This window comes from Ochotona princeps, chromosome 12, assembly GCF_030435755.1.
Source record: "Ochotona princeps isolate mOchPri1 chromosome 12, mOchPri1.hap1, whole genome shotgun sequence".
NCBI classification, from domain to species: domain Eukaryota; kingdom Metazoa; phylum Chordata; class Mammalia; order Lagomorpha; family Ochotonidae; genus Ochotona; species Ochotona princeps.
The window spans coordinates 36,992,232-37,004,891 of NC_080843.1; the positions used below are offsets into that span (position 1 = coordinate 36,992,232).

A 12,660-nucleotide genomic window follows, 5' to 3' on the forward strand; every position below is an offset into this window, starting at 1 on the left:
ACTCCCAGCTTGTGGCCTGGGAAAGCAGTCAAGGATGACCCAAAATCTTGGGACCTTTCACCCACATGGGAGACCCAGAAGAAGCTTCTGGCTCCTGGCTTCAAATAAGTTCAGCGCTGGCTGTTGCAGTCACCTGGGGAGAAAACCAGGAGACGAGTCTTTCTGTATCTCCTCCTTTCTGCATATCTCACTTTCCAATAAAAATAATATGTAAATCTTAAACAAAAGAACTTGACCTTTTTCACTGATTGTAATTGGAAGATGTTCCTCACCAATAAATTAAACTTACTTCATAATTTGTGAGCATCTCAATATGGTTAGTAAATGGAGTTCATAGTTAATTTAATCTCTTGCAGATGGACATTTAGACTGTTTCCAGTTTCTCATTATTATACATAGTAGTGTAATAAATAGTCTATGTAATATGCTTTTATACCTATGCAAGTTATATATGTAGGACAGTATTTTGGGAAATTACTTTATTATAATTTATACAATTTTAATTCTGAATAAAAGTATTAAAATATTTTGCACCAGGATTTTTAAAATTTTATTCTCCTGCCAAAAGTGTGAGAAATGTTTTTCCAAGCTTTCACTAATACTGACTTACCATTATTTTAAAAATTATGTTTGTGTATGTATGCATTTGCAGACAGCAAGTATAAAGAGTTCTTGTCCTGTAGCTGCCTCCCCAGATGCTTCCCCAGGGCCTTAAACTAGAGGCTGAAGTCAGAAATAAGAACTTAATCTCAGCTTCCCACATGGGTAGGAGAGACCCTACCACCTCAGCCATTATCTTCCACCCCCCAGGATGCCCCTTAGTAGGAAGCAAGAATCCAGTGTGGATCTAGAGATTGAACCCACGCATTCTGGTACGGATTGCAGTTAGACTTTGATTTGTCATCACTGCTAGTCATAACTGCTAGACTTTGAATTGTCACCACGCTGATGGGGGAATTATCATTGATGTATTTAGGCTATTTTTGCTCATGAATGAGGATTAAGGGTTTTATTCTATGCATAAAGGCTTACTTGTGTTATAATGGTGTTTCATTACATTCAAAATACTAACTGGGTAGCTTATTAAAATAAAAATGAAAAAAACCTACTTAATTTCTCATAGTTTTGGAAACTGTAATGTTCAAGATCAGGGCCCTGAAACATTCAGTTCGTGAGGACCTGGTGCACAGGAGATACCTCTAGCTGTGTCTCCTTGTGGAAGCGACAGACTGCCGCTTATACCTTTTAGGGTGGCACTCAACCCATTCACAAGGACCCTAAAGAGTAAAAATACACCTAACGCTGTCACTTTGTGTTGGTTAGGATTTCAACATGGGATGTGGGGGACTAGGCTGACCCACAAATGCTCATACTTTAGTGTATGGAATCCAGAATATATTATTTACTCATTTGTCAGTCTTTGTCTTCTGAAGTCGTGTTTTTTTTTGTTTCAAAAAGATATCATTGAAGCCTGTATCACATGGCTTTCTGCAGGTGATTCTTTCATTGTTTGTGTGTAGACTTTCTTCTTATTATTTTCTTTGACTTTTTAGAGATCAGAGTGACATTTGGTGCTTTTTTTGTTTTGTTTCTTTTCTGTTTTTGTTTTTTTGTTTGTTTTGTTTTGTTTATGGAAAGATCCTCTCATTTCGGAACTAGAAAAATACATAGTATTTCATTGGTCCTGTGTACTTTGACAATTGGATCTTCTGTTGACATGTTTTTACTCACTTGAAATTTATTTTGGTCCATAAAGTAAGAGAAGGTGCAAAAAGACTCGTCACCAAAGAGAGAACTTTATTTAAACTAGAATTTTCCCAATTGCTCAGATTCAGTTAAAAAGTAAACTGTGTTTTTAAAGCTCTTTAAATATTAATTAAATATTAATCAGTTCAAATAAGTGTAATGAATGCCAAAATCCCATTCTCCTAGTAGAACCATTATCATAAGATTTGCAAGTTGACAATAATGCCATATGATTTGCTATAATGTAGTTATATTTCCAGTTTTTCCTGGTTGTTTATATAGTTAAAATTTTATCATGGAAATGTTAACCTTAAAAATTTCTTTTTAAGGTTCGAGAGCTCATATAATAATAATTCTATCTTATAAATTTTGTACCTGTAATCCTATTTATAAAGAAAGCAAAACTCATTTGGATTTGATTTAATTTACTCTAGTAATTCATGTAGTGACATGGTATATATTATTATGTATCCATAAAATGTTTTTTTCTGAACTATTAAAACATAGTTTTATGTTTTATTCAAACGACTAGAAGAAGGTCCTGTGGTATGGTTGTAAAGTGGCTGCACAGCTCTGAGTTAAGTTAAGTCAGGAAGACAATAGTCGCAAGTACGTTGGCTGTCGTAGCTGCTAGAGTGCTTTTCTGAAATTCCTGTGAGAGAGAGTGGTTCTCCCCCCTTAGCTGCTCTATTGTTAAAACCGTGGCAGATCGAGGTCCCTCACAAGACCAGCTCTAAGCCTCAAGGAAGACTGAACATGAGGTTTACCCTTCCAGCCTTTGGAGTTTAAGTGTACAAATAGCAACAGGGTAGGAAAGGAAAGTGTTGCTTTGTTAAGTCACGATGTGTTTCACATTAATGAACAAGAATGAGCATCACCATGTTGAAGTTACTAATACGTGTTCCCTGAGGCTCTTTACACATATTCACTCATTTAATCCTCACAGCAACCTTTGTTGGTAAATACTGTTATTGCCATCTGACAAGCACCAGGAAACACCAAGGGATGAAAAGGAGCACATAATAGGAATTTGACTCATAGACTACACATTTAACTGTTGTATCTTACTTAGCAGGGAAACCACCCAAGTTTGAAGATACTGCATTTCCTAACTTAAAAAAGAAATAGATTTAATTCAAATTGTGCAAATAGTGGATGTGAGAGAAAATCAAAAAATTAAAATACTGGTTTTTTTTCTGATAGTTTCACTTAATGGTTGAGCCAGTCATTTAATTACAGTATAAAAGATCAAAGTTTGGATTATCATTTTTTCAGTAAAGTCCCAGTGAAAATTGGCTTTCCTATTCCCTTGACTCAAATTTTTAATTTTTAGTTTTACATCTGCATGAAGACCAAATCAAAGAATTTGTGTTAATTCTTGTCTTTTTGCTGTTGGGCTGAAGTAGTCTTTTGAGCATTGTTTTAAATGGTTAAGATTGAACTAGGCTCCCTAAAAAATACATACTTTGTGGGCTTGGCAGCGTGGCCTAGTGGCTAAGGTCCTCGCCTTGATCCCATATGGCCGCTGGTTCTAATCCCGGCAGCTCCACTTCCTCTCTATCTATCCTCCTCTCAGTATATCTGACTTTGTAATAAAAATAAAATAAATCTTTAAAAAAAAATACATACTTTGTTTCCCAAGAGCTCTATAACCAGCAGCATAAGGCAACCTTATCATTTATTTTAGACATGATTAGATGAAACTTTGAGCCTATGGATATTGCTTACTAGTTACATGCTTTCAACAACTCCTTCGGGAAACAGATTTCCTTCTCCATTCCCATTGTAGATTCCAGTTTTCAATCTCTGTCACTTATGACTGCACCATATAAAATGTGGTGAAACTTACAGAAAGTATGTCAGGAAACAGTGGGAACTGAAAGGGGGTGCAGTAGAGGACATAAAAAAGAAACTCCAGAAAAAAATGGTCACAGATTGACAAGTCATTTCTTCTTAAGCTCTCTGGTGCATATTCATTAGCCATATGATTTAGCTCAGTTCCCAATTTTCCCTTTTTATCCTTGCACAACGTTCCCTGTTCTCTAAGATAACTCATGTGCCACCAAGATATCAGTAACCACAAAAATGAACTGTGTGTCCAGTACTCCGGGGAGCATTTCACATGATTTATCACCTGTAATCCTCCTGGTACCTATGTGCTTTTGGTGCTGTCCTCCTTCCGATTTTAAAGTCGAGAGCAAAGGAAAAAAGGGGAGTTAAAGCAGTTTTCTAATATTCTAGCTGATTGCTAATACAAAGCTAGGGTTCATGTCTAAGTTATTAAATTTATTCTCTAATAATTATTTCACTATATGTGTACATTTTTCCATAAGTTCAGATTCACCATATACGCCTCTAAGTTGAAATCTAGGATAACCAGTTTCTCTCCTCCTGTAGTTGTGTAAGTCTGTTAATCTATTAACCCTACTATATACCTTTGACCTACTGATAGATATAAATTTCGTAGTTTATCCAAAACTGGTTGCCTGTTTAGACTCAGCCCGATACATCACCAACAAAGAGTCCCTGTTGGTTGATGGTAGCAACATACATGCAGTTGGCCAAGATTTCTTTGATTCCCCCTTCTTCCTCTTTCCCGTTTTCACCACTTCCATTCCTTATTTGGGTCCTGCAGTCACATTTTGCCTAGATTCAAGTCACTAAGCTTGCCTCTCTTTACCCTCTTGCCTTCCATTTTTCCTGTTCTTGGAGTGATTTTTCTTAAATGGAAACTTTATCTCTTCCTAGTTTAAAGCACAGTAATGTTCCCTGTAAAAAACAAAATTCAGACCTCATAGCGTGGCGTGTTTGATCTCTGCCTCTCTGTTGTCCTACCCTCTATTCCTATTCCCACCCAGTTCTCCTGGATGAATGACATTCCTCCAGAAACCCTGCCTTGTGTAGGTTTTGTGGCATCTTTAGCAAAGCCCTCCCTCTTGCAGCAGCACTGACACTCTTAGAATTTTCACTAATTCTGAAATATCCATGTATCCTTCTGTGAATGTTGTCCATCCCCCTCTCCTCCGTGATGAGCTTAGCATCACTGACATAGTGTTCCTCATTTCATGTTACCATGTTCCTCCCCTCCTCAGAGGGAAGCACCTTACATGAACAATCAGTTCTACCTTCCTACTCCCTTGACTCAAATTTTTAGTTTTTAGTTTCACATTTGGATGAAGACCAAATCAAAGACTTTGTGTTAATTTTTGTCTTTTTTCCTCAGCCTTCTCTTTTTCCCTCTCAGAAGTTATTGTGGTTACTTTGTGTTTAGCAATGTAATGCCTGCAGATTTGCCAATTTAAGTGTAATAGATTCAACACATAATTTCAGTATCTTCTCCTCACTGTCCTCAACCTTCTACTACCTCCCAGATGAAATTTCTCTGAATTCTTTTTTTTTAATGTATCTCCTTGTTTTTATTTAAATAATGTATAATCTAGAAGATATGCATACTTTATTACTTACAATCTTAACATCACTGAGATTTTGGTAAGTGGTTGAGGATTTAGATCCCTTCTATTTACTCTTTCCTCGTAGACATCAAGGCCCTCACTGGATATTTACTGGTGCCGTATTTGGGACACCCCAGTCTCAAGAACTTTGAAAACAAATTTATGTTCTTGATAAATGACTCAGGCTAAATAATTCTTGTTATAACAGCAGGTGCAAGCAAAAACAGGAAATCAAGATATTTGAAAGTCATCACGTTGATTTCTTTTACAACCCATTGTTTATTTAACAGGACGTTGTTCAGGCTCCAAGTATTTGCGTATCTTCTGTGGTATTTTGACTTGTTTGCCTCCAGATTTACTCCATGATGGTTTGAGAAGATGCATGCTATGATTTGAATTTTTTAAAAGCTTGGTGGGGCTTGTTTTGTGACCTTTAGTGTGATCAATCCTGGAGAAGTTTCCATTCTATGCACTGATGAAAAATGTAGTCTGTCTCTGTAGAATGAAAGGTTCTGTAGATATTAGTTAAGCCCATTTTTCTATTGTCTAGGTGAGTTCTAATTTCTTTGTTGAGTTTCTGTCCATTGATTTGTCCTTGAGGATAATGGGTATGTTAAAGTCCCCCACAATTACTGTATTGTAATCTCTTTAAATTAATATTTGTTTTATGTAACTGAATGCCCTGCTATTATCCTGTTTTTTGGTTCAGTCTGCTCATGTATGTCTTTAGTTGATGAGTTTAAGCTATTTAGGGTTCATCTCAAGAAATGATTTGATCCTTTCATTTTAGCATTGGCTTTCCCATTGTTTTAGTTTTCTTTTCTGGTTTAAGTTCTCCATGTTTTCCTTTGGATTTTGTAGGTGGTGGTATTTTTCTCTGAAGCACCTCTTTAAACAACATTTGTAAGGCAAGTCTGGTAGAAGGCAAAATCTTGAGCTGTCGTTTGAAACTGAAGTAACAATACTTTCAAAGCAAAGACAAAGGAAAGCTTTGCTGAGTGTGTTATTCTAGTTTGATCATTTTTTTTTTTTCCTTTCAGGATTTGGAGTATGTCACTCTGTTCTCTTCTGGACTGTAGTTTTGTTTCCTCTGAGAGGTCAGCTGTGAGTCTGATTGGGGCTCCTCTATAAGTTTATTGACTTTTCTCAGGTTCATATTTAAGGATCTTTATTTTCAACTAAAGAGAGCTTGATTATGATACAACATGCCAAGGATTACTTCTGGTTGAATCTAATTGGGTTCTATGCCCTTCCTGTGTTTTGTTTCCCAAATCATTCTCCATGTTGAGACTTTCTCATTTAATATCTTGTTGAATATATATTTTAACCCAACTTCTCTTTACATGCCTTCAGTCTTCCCGTAACTTAAATTCAGCCTTTTGATGGTGTCTCTTAGTTTTTGGGTACTTTTCTTCCAGCTTTCTGACTGTTTCAGCATTATTGCAGGAGGTGTCTTCCAGTACTGAAATTCTTCCTTTTGCCGCACTGATTCTATTATTAAGGCTTTCCATTGAAATATTAATTTGCTGTATTGTATTCATTTTTAATAATTCATCTTGATTTTTAAAAAATATTTTTATATTTTGTATAACATATTCCTTGAACTTCTGTATTTGCTCACATTGTTTCTAAGGAGCTTTATAAAGATTTTCAACTAAACTATCAGTGGTGTTGCTTGGGTGGAGTTGTTTTTGTTTTTTGTTTTGTTTTTGTTTTGTTTTGTTTGTTTTTTCTCTTCCTGAAACATGCTGGCACTTAGGTCTGGGGGCAACCTGGACCATTTTTTTTATGGAATCCATGCTATGTCAAGTCAGTGTTATATTCCTGGTAGAATCAGTGCAGTTCATTGAGCAGGAAGTGAATTCTGGCCTGGCTTAAAATACCTAGCTCAATGTTTCTAAGCACTTCCCCTCCCCACCCCCAAGCCTTTGCTACAGAACTCAGACTGTGCCTGAGGGGGTCTGGGCCATGAAATCCACCCTGTTCTCAGACCTGTCCTAGAGCTTTACCACTGCTTCTGCTAATGATTGGATTTTAAAATATCAGCAGGAACCACAGTTCTGTGACTTGATTCAACTTCTGGGATCCTGATGATCTCCCCTTTTCTCCCCACCACCACCCCGATCACTGGTGGAGCTCTGGCCACCACTGGGTTATCCATTGTAGCATTATGCTGCTGTCTCTGCTACTTTTTTGTTTGTTTTGTTTTGTTTTGTTTTTTATTGGTTACATTTCGTTTTGTGACACAGTTTCATAGGCTCTGGGAATTCCCCTAACCCTTCCCCATGCCGTCCCCCCATGGTGGATTCCTCCACCTTGTTGCAATAATACAGCTCAAATCCAGTCAAGATTCTTTCATTGCAGTCATATACCAAGCATAGAGTCCAGCACCTTATTGTCCAGATACATTCAACGGTTTGTTTGGGAGACCCTCTCTGGTCTGAAGGCTGAGCTGGCAGAATATCATCCAGACCACTCAAAAGTGCCAACATATCTCTGCTACTTCTTGTCCATAGGTCTCAGGTGTCCCACTGCCATTGGTCTGCCCTCCTCCTATTTCCCAGGATCGCACTCTCAGCTTCTTCTCAGCTTCTCTGTTTTTGTCTGTTTTAACAAGTACTCTCATGCTATGCCACCATTTTGCTCTCCTTTTCATTATAATCATTTCTGAATTGGAAATCATTCCTCTTCAGAATTCTGGAAATCAGTTCTTTGCTGTCTTTTGGAAATCAGGTGTTACCATTGAGAAATCCAGTCCAATTCCTATTTCTTGCTTTTGTATGTGTCCTGTTTGGATTTATTTGGTTGTTCCTGGCTTTCACTAAACTCATAGAATCTTCTATCTTTAGTTACCTGAGATAATCATGTGCCTGGCTGAAGAGAACCTGATCATTGACTTCCCCATTTTCTCTTACCATTGGCCATTAAGTAGTTCACAAAAATTCCCTCTTTTGAAGTAGGAAAGCTCTTCCAGGGCCTGCAAGTTTTAAGAGGGAAGGATGAAATGGCTTACCCTGTTAGTTCCTGTTGTGGGCTAAGGAGTTGATTAGTGCTAGTTGGAATGGACAGGAACAGGAACTGGGCATGTGGCTAAAAACACCTAGACTAATTGGACTCACCTGTATCCAATATCCTGCTAAATGAGGATGGGGGGGGAAGAGTATATAAGGAGAGACGAAGAAGCAATAAAGCGAGACTCTGCAGAGACTTCTACCATCACTGTTCTGCTGTAGGTGTTTCATCCCCAGAAACTCCCACTGTCCACATTACTACTAGCTCTGCTAGTCAGAGGAAGTTCCCAGGGGATTTTTAGGCTTGGCCCATTACTCTGAATGAGTACTTTTTAAATACGAAAATGACTTTCCAAAATATTCCCTGGTTTTATCTCCATGTTTAAGACCAAGCTTCCAAATAACTTTCAGATCCTGAACATGTTGAAAAGGAAATTTGTTGTCTTCCCCAACCTTGGTGCCTCACCAAAATCCGTATTTTTCCCCCTTATTTCTTCAACCTCTATTAATAGACCCAGAGACCACCCTCATAGTGTGCCTATCAGGTCAACACTCTTTCCGTCCCCAAATCTTAATATTTTGTTTTACAAATATCTTTAGCTCTCCATTCTTGTTTCCCTTGATACTGCAATTGTTGCAATGCAGTTTCAAATTAAACAAAGTGGCATGTTATTCAGACATAAAAAGGCTTCAACTATTGTAGTCTGTTTATTTTAAAGTTTTCACAGCAGGAAGAGGCTATAAATATTGAAGAGAAATTAAATACAAGACTATGATTTTAAAATGACTAAATTTTTTCTGGTTTAGATTAGAATAGAATATTTATTTAGATTAGAATATTTATAATATGAATCATTTAAGCAGTCTACTGTAACTCCTCTTTTGTTTTGATTTAGGTCTTTTGCTTTCATACCTGCTGTTCTCCTGCCAAAGCATGCTATTTCCTGCCCAGTGGCTGCCATGACTACCTCTTGTTTATTCTTTCAGTCGTCATTCACGAAGAAGCCTTATATCACCAGTAGCTTATATACATCACCCTGTACCCATCACATTTTTCTGAGAACAGACAAGATCTCTTGCAAACCTTTGAGTCCGAGCTCTCTTTAATGCTTACTGATCTCCGGGAACACAGTAACATGTGCAAAGTGGACATGTGCTGGCTGGACGAATGTTGTAGATCTGCATTTTGAGCATTTGGAGAAACATTCTCCTTAGATATTACCATCATACACATTGGTTGCATCTTGAAAGTCTATTCAGATTAGAATTTTCCTCAGAAATAGCGTTATAAGTGATCATGGCCTTGATCAACAACATAATCAAATACTCTACAAAAGAATTAACAGTACTTGAAATATTTAATAATAAACAGATAATTCACAAACTTTTTATCCTTCACTGTGGAGTCTATTTATGAATTCATGACCATGAATTTTTGTATCACTTAGCAATTTACCAAGTGCTTTCTTTTTTTGTTTTTATTGTGGGAATTGATGAGCACAGAAAATCAGTAGAGGAACTGAAAATCACAATTCTATAAAGACTTACCAATAATGTGTGGGATGAATTTGAATTTTGAACAGACTAGAAGCAACGTGACTGGGGAATTCTGTTACGTATCAGCAACAGTGTAGTCACAAAAGACATAGCTTATCAATTCAGGAAATATTTGTGGGTTTTACTCAGAGAGACCTCGAAATTGGGATTGGCTATTCTGGCACAGTGATCTAGACATCACTTAGAACACCTGTATCCCATATCACTGTCTGGGTTCAAGTCCCAGGTTCATATCTGATTCCAGCTTGCTGCTAATGCAGCCTCCTAAGCTGGAGGCAGCAGGTTGTTTGGCTGAAGTAGTGGTGCTCCTTCCACCAGTGTGTAAGACCTGAATTATGTTCTGGGATCCTGCCTTTCACCTCACCCAACTCTTGCTGTTGCAGACATTTGGAAACTGAACATGGGAATAGCAGCTCCTTTTTCCACCTGACCCCTTCTCTTTTCTTTTTCTGCGTTTTAAATTGAATCCAAATAAATACATGTTTAGAATAAGATTTGGAAGCAAATTAAGTGTGTGAGACAAAAAGAAAAAGATAAACAATGTTGTGTTTCCAGGGATGGTGAGAATATACTCCCAACACTTCACCTGACTGCTGTCTGTTTTGGTCCTTCAGTCTACTCTGTAGTTACTCCCTAGATTACTATCTTAATGCCTCAATCATTAATTTAGTCAACATATATTTTCCATACACTTTCTGTGCAATACTGTGATTTCACTAGGTTTTTAAATAAATTTGTAACATAAGCCTCAATGAATTCAAAGTTTAATGGTAGAAACAATCAAACAATGTATTTTAAAGGATTTGTTGCTGGTATCCCATTCAGCTCATATTGGTCAGGGTAAAATTCTCAGCTCTCTGTCTTAAAAGACGAGTATGGGAAGCATCTTATGTTAGAGATAAAGTGTATTCAAAGGCATGAAGTAGAAAATGTGGGAGTGGGCCTACCTTACTCAGTAAGGCAGAAATCATCAGCGTCTACTTCTAAGCACAGCAGAATTATGCCTTCCGACCTTAATATAATGATCACACTCTGCAGTTGAAGGCTCAGGATAATCTTGTTGATTCTAGTCTGTAGTCAGATTTCCCCAGTTATCCAAGTAACACTATGTAACTCTTACAATCTAGGAGGTAACCAGTCCAGTCTTTTTTTTTTTTAATATTTATCTGTTTTTATTGGAAAAGTAGATCTACAGGGAGAAGGAGAGAAAGATCTGTTTGCTGGTTCACTCCCCAAGTGGCTGCAATGGCCAGAGCTGTGCCAATCCAAAGCCAGGAGACAGGAGCTTTTTCCAGGTCTCCCATGCAGGTGCAGGGTCCCAGAGCTTTGGGCCATCCTTTACTACTTTACTAGGCCACAAGCAGAGAACTGGATGGGAAGCACAACAGCTAGGACATGAACTGGTGCCCATATGGGTTCCCGGTGCATGCAAGGTGAGGATGTAGCTACTGAGCTAATGTGCCAGGGCCTCAAATGCAGTTCTTTAATCTAAGACAGTTCTCCTTTAATCTAAAACAGTTCTAGTGTTTTCTTCTCTTTCCCTCTGTCCCTCTCTTGATTCTTTTTGTCAGACTGTCCCGTACTTTGTGTAACTATTTTCTCACGATTAAGTATTTTTGTGCAAAGCACTAAATAGTTTGTTCTGCATCATTTGATGTCAGGTGATTGATGTCAGGGGCTCCTATTATTGGCAATGTCAAATTTGATTATTTGAGTAAGATGGTTTCTACTAGATTTCTGCATGTCCTGTTCCCCTTCAGCTTTAGGCATAACAAATTTTGCGATCTTTGACAGTCCTTGCCTGTAGACTGCTCCTTACTAGAGGATTACAAAATAGTGAATTTTCTGTTTCTCATATCTTTTGCATGTATTGATATCCTTTAAATAAGAGCTTCCTTCTCCTTCTATAGCATTGCCAAATCAGTGATACTAAATGTGGCAAAGGGATTCCTGTACTGTTGCCCCTCTGTCCTTTTGATACATCCCTATTTCAAGTCCTTTTCTGGCATTTAAAAAAAAATTTCTTTCTTAGTCTCAGCCATAAATTCAACTATTCTCTAAGTATTCTTGTTCCTTTCGATGAATAATGATATTTCTAAGCTGGGATTGCAGCAGTAGCATATCCATTAATACAGCCATTTCATTGTTTCTGAAACTTTGGTCTGCAAACCTCAGCAACGTTGTACTTTTTTTTTTTTTTTTAATCTTGAGCTTACCCTGGTGCTGTAAATCCACCCCTATACTTCCTGGTTTCTCCTCTCCACCTTTTGCTCCAGATTTGTGTTTTTCCCCCACAATGAACACTTTGTCAACATCAACATTTTTGCCCACTCATATAATACATGTAAATAATTGAGGACTGCTAAAATACCACAACAAATTTATCAAGGGGAAAGTCTAAATTACCTCTGTCTTTTTCTTTATCCCCCCTTACATATTCACTGGTAAGAGTAATCTAAAGGGGCTTGAGTTAATTCATTCTTTCTTTCTCTACTGTCAGTGCCATCAATAGGATAATATGTTCATGTTTTAACTGTAGGGTTTTTTATGTCATGTAAATATGAGATTAAAAATTAATTTTAGATTTTGAAAAAGTTTTCTTTTAATAATAAAATATACTCACTACCCTAAATATTTGAAATTACCTGCTGTTCTTTCAGGGAAAATGTAGTTAAATTTGAATGTAAATTCTCAGATAGCTGTGTAGTTATTAAACTGTCTGAAATATTTAATGTATTTTAATTAAAACAACCATCAACCCACTTTATATTTATATTTACATGTAAATTAACAACATCCAAATATTCTATTTCCCACCCCTGTTTTTTGAAAACTCCTTCAAGGTTTATAATAGTTTTCTAAAAATATGAAATAGAAGCAGATGGAAATGGCTT

General features: G+C 37.1%; 1 protein-coding gene across 2 annotated transcripts in view; it reads left to right on the forward strand.

Annotated features, from left to right (window-relative positions):
* The window catches only part of DIAPH3 (diaphanous related formin 3), a 472,570-nt gene that overhangs the window by 340,213 nt on the left and 119,697 nt on the right, over nt 1-12,660 (forward strand). The gene's annotated exons all lie outside the window — the stretch shown is intronic.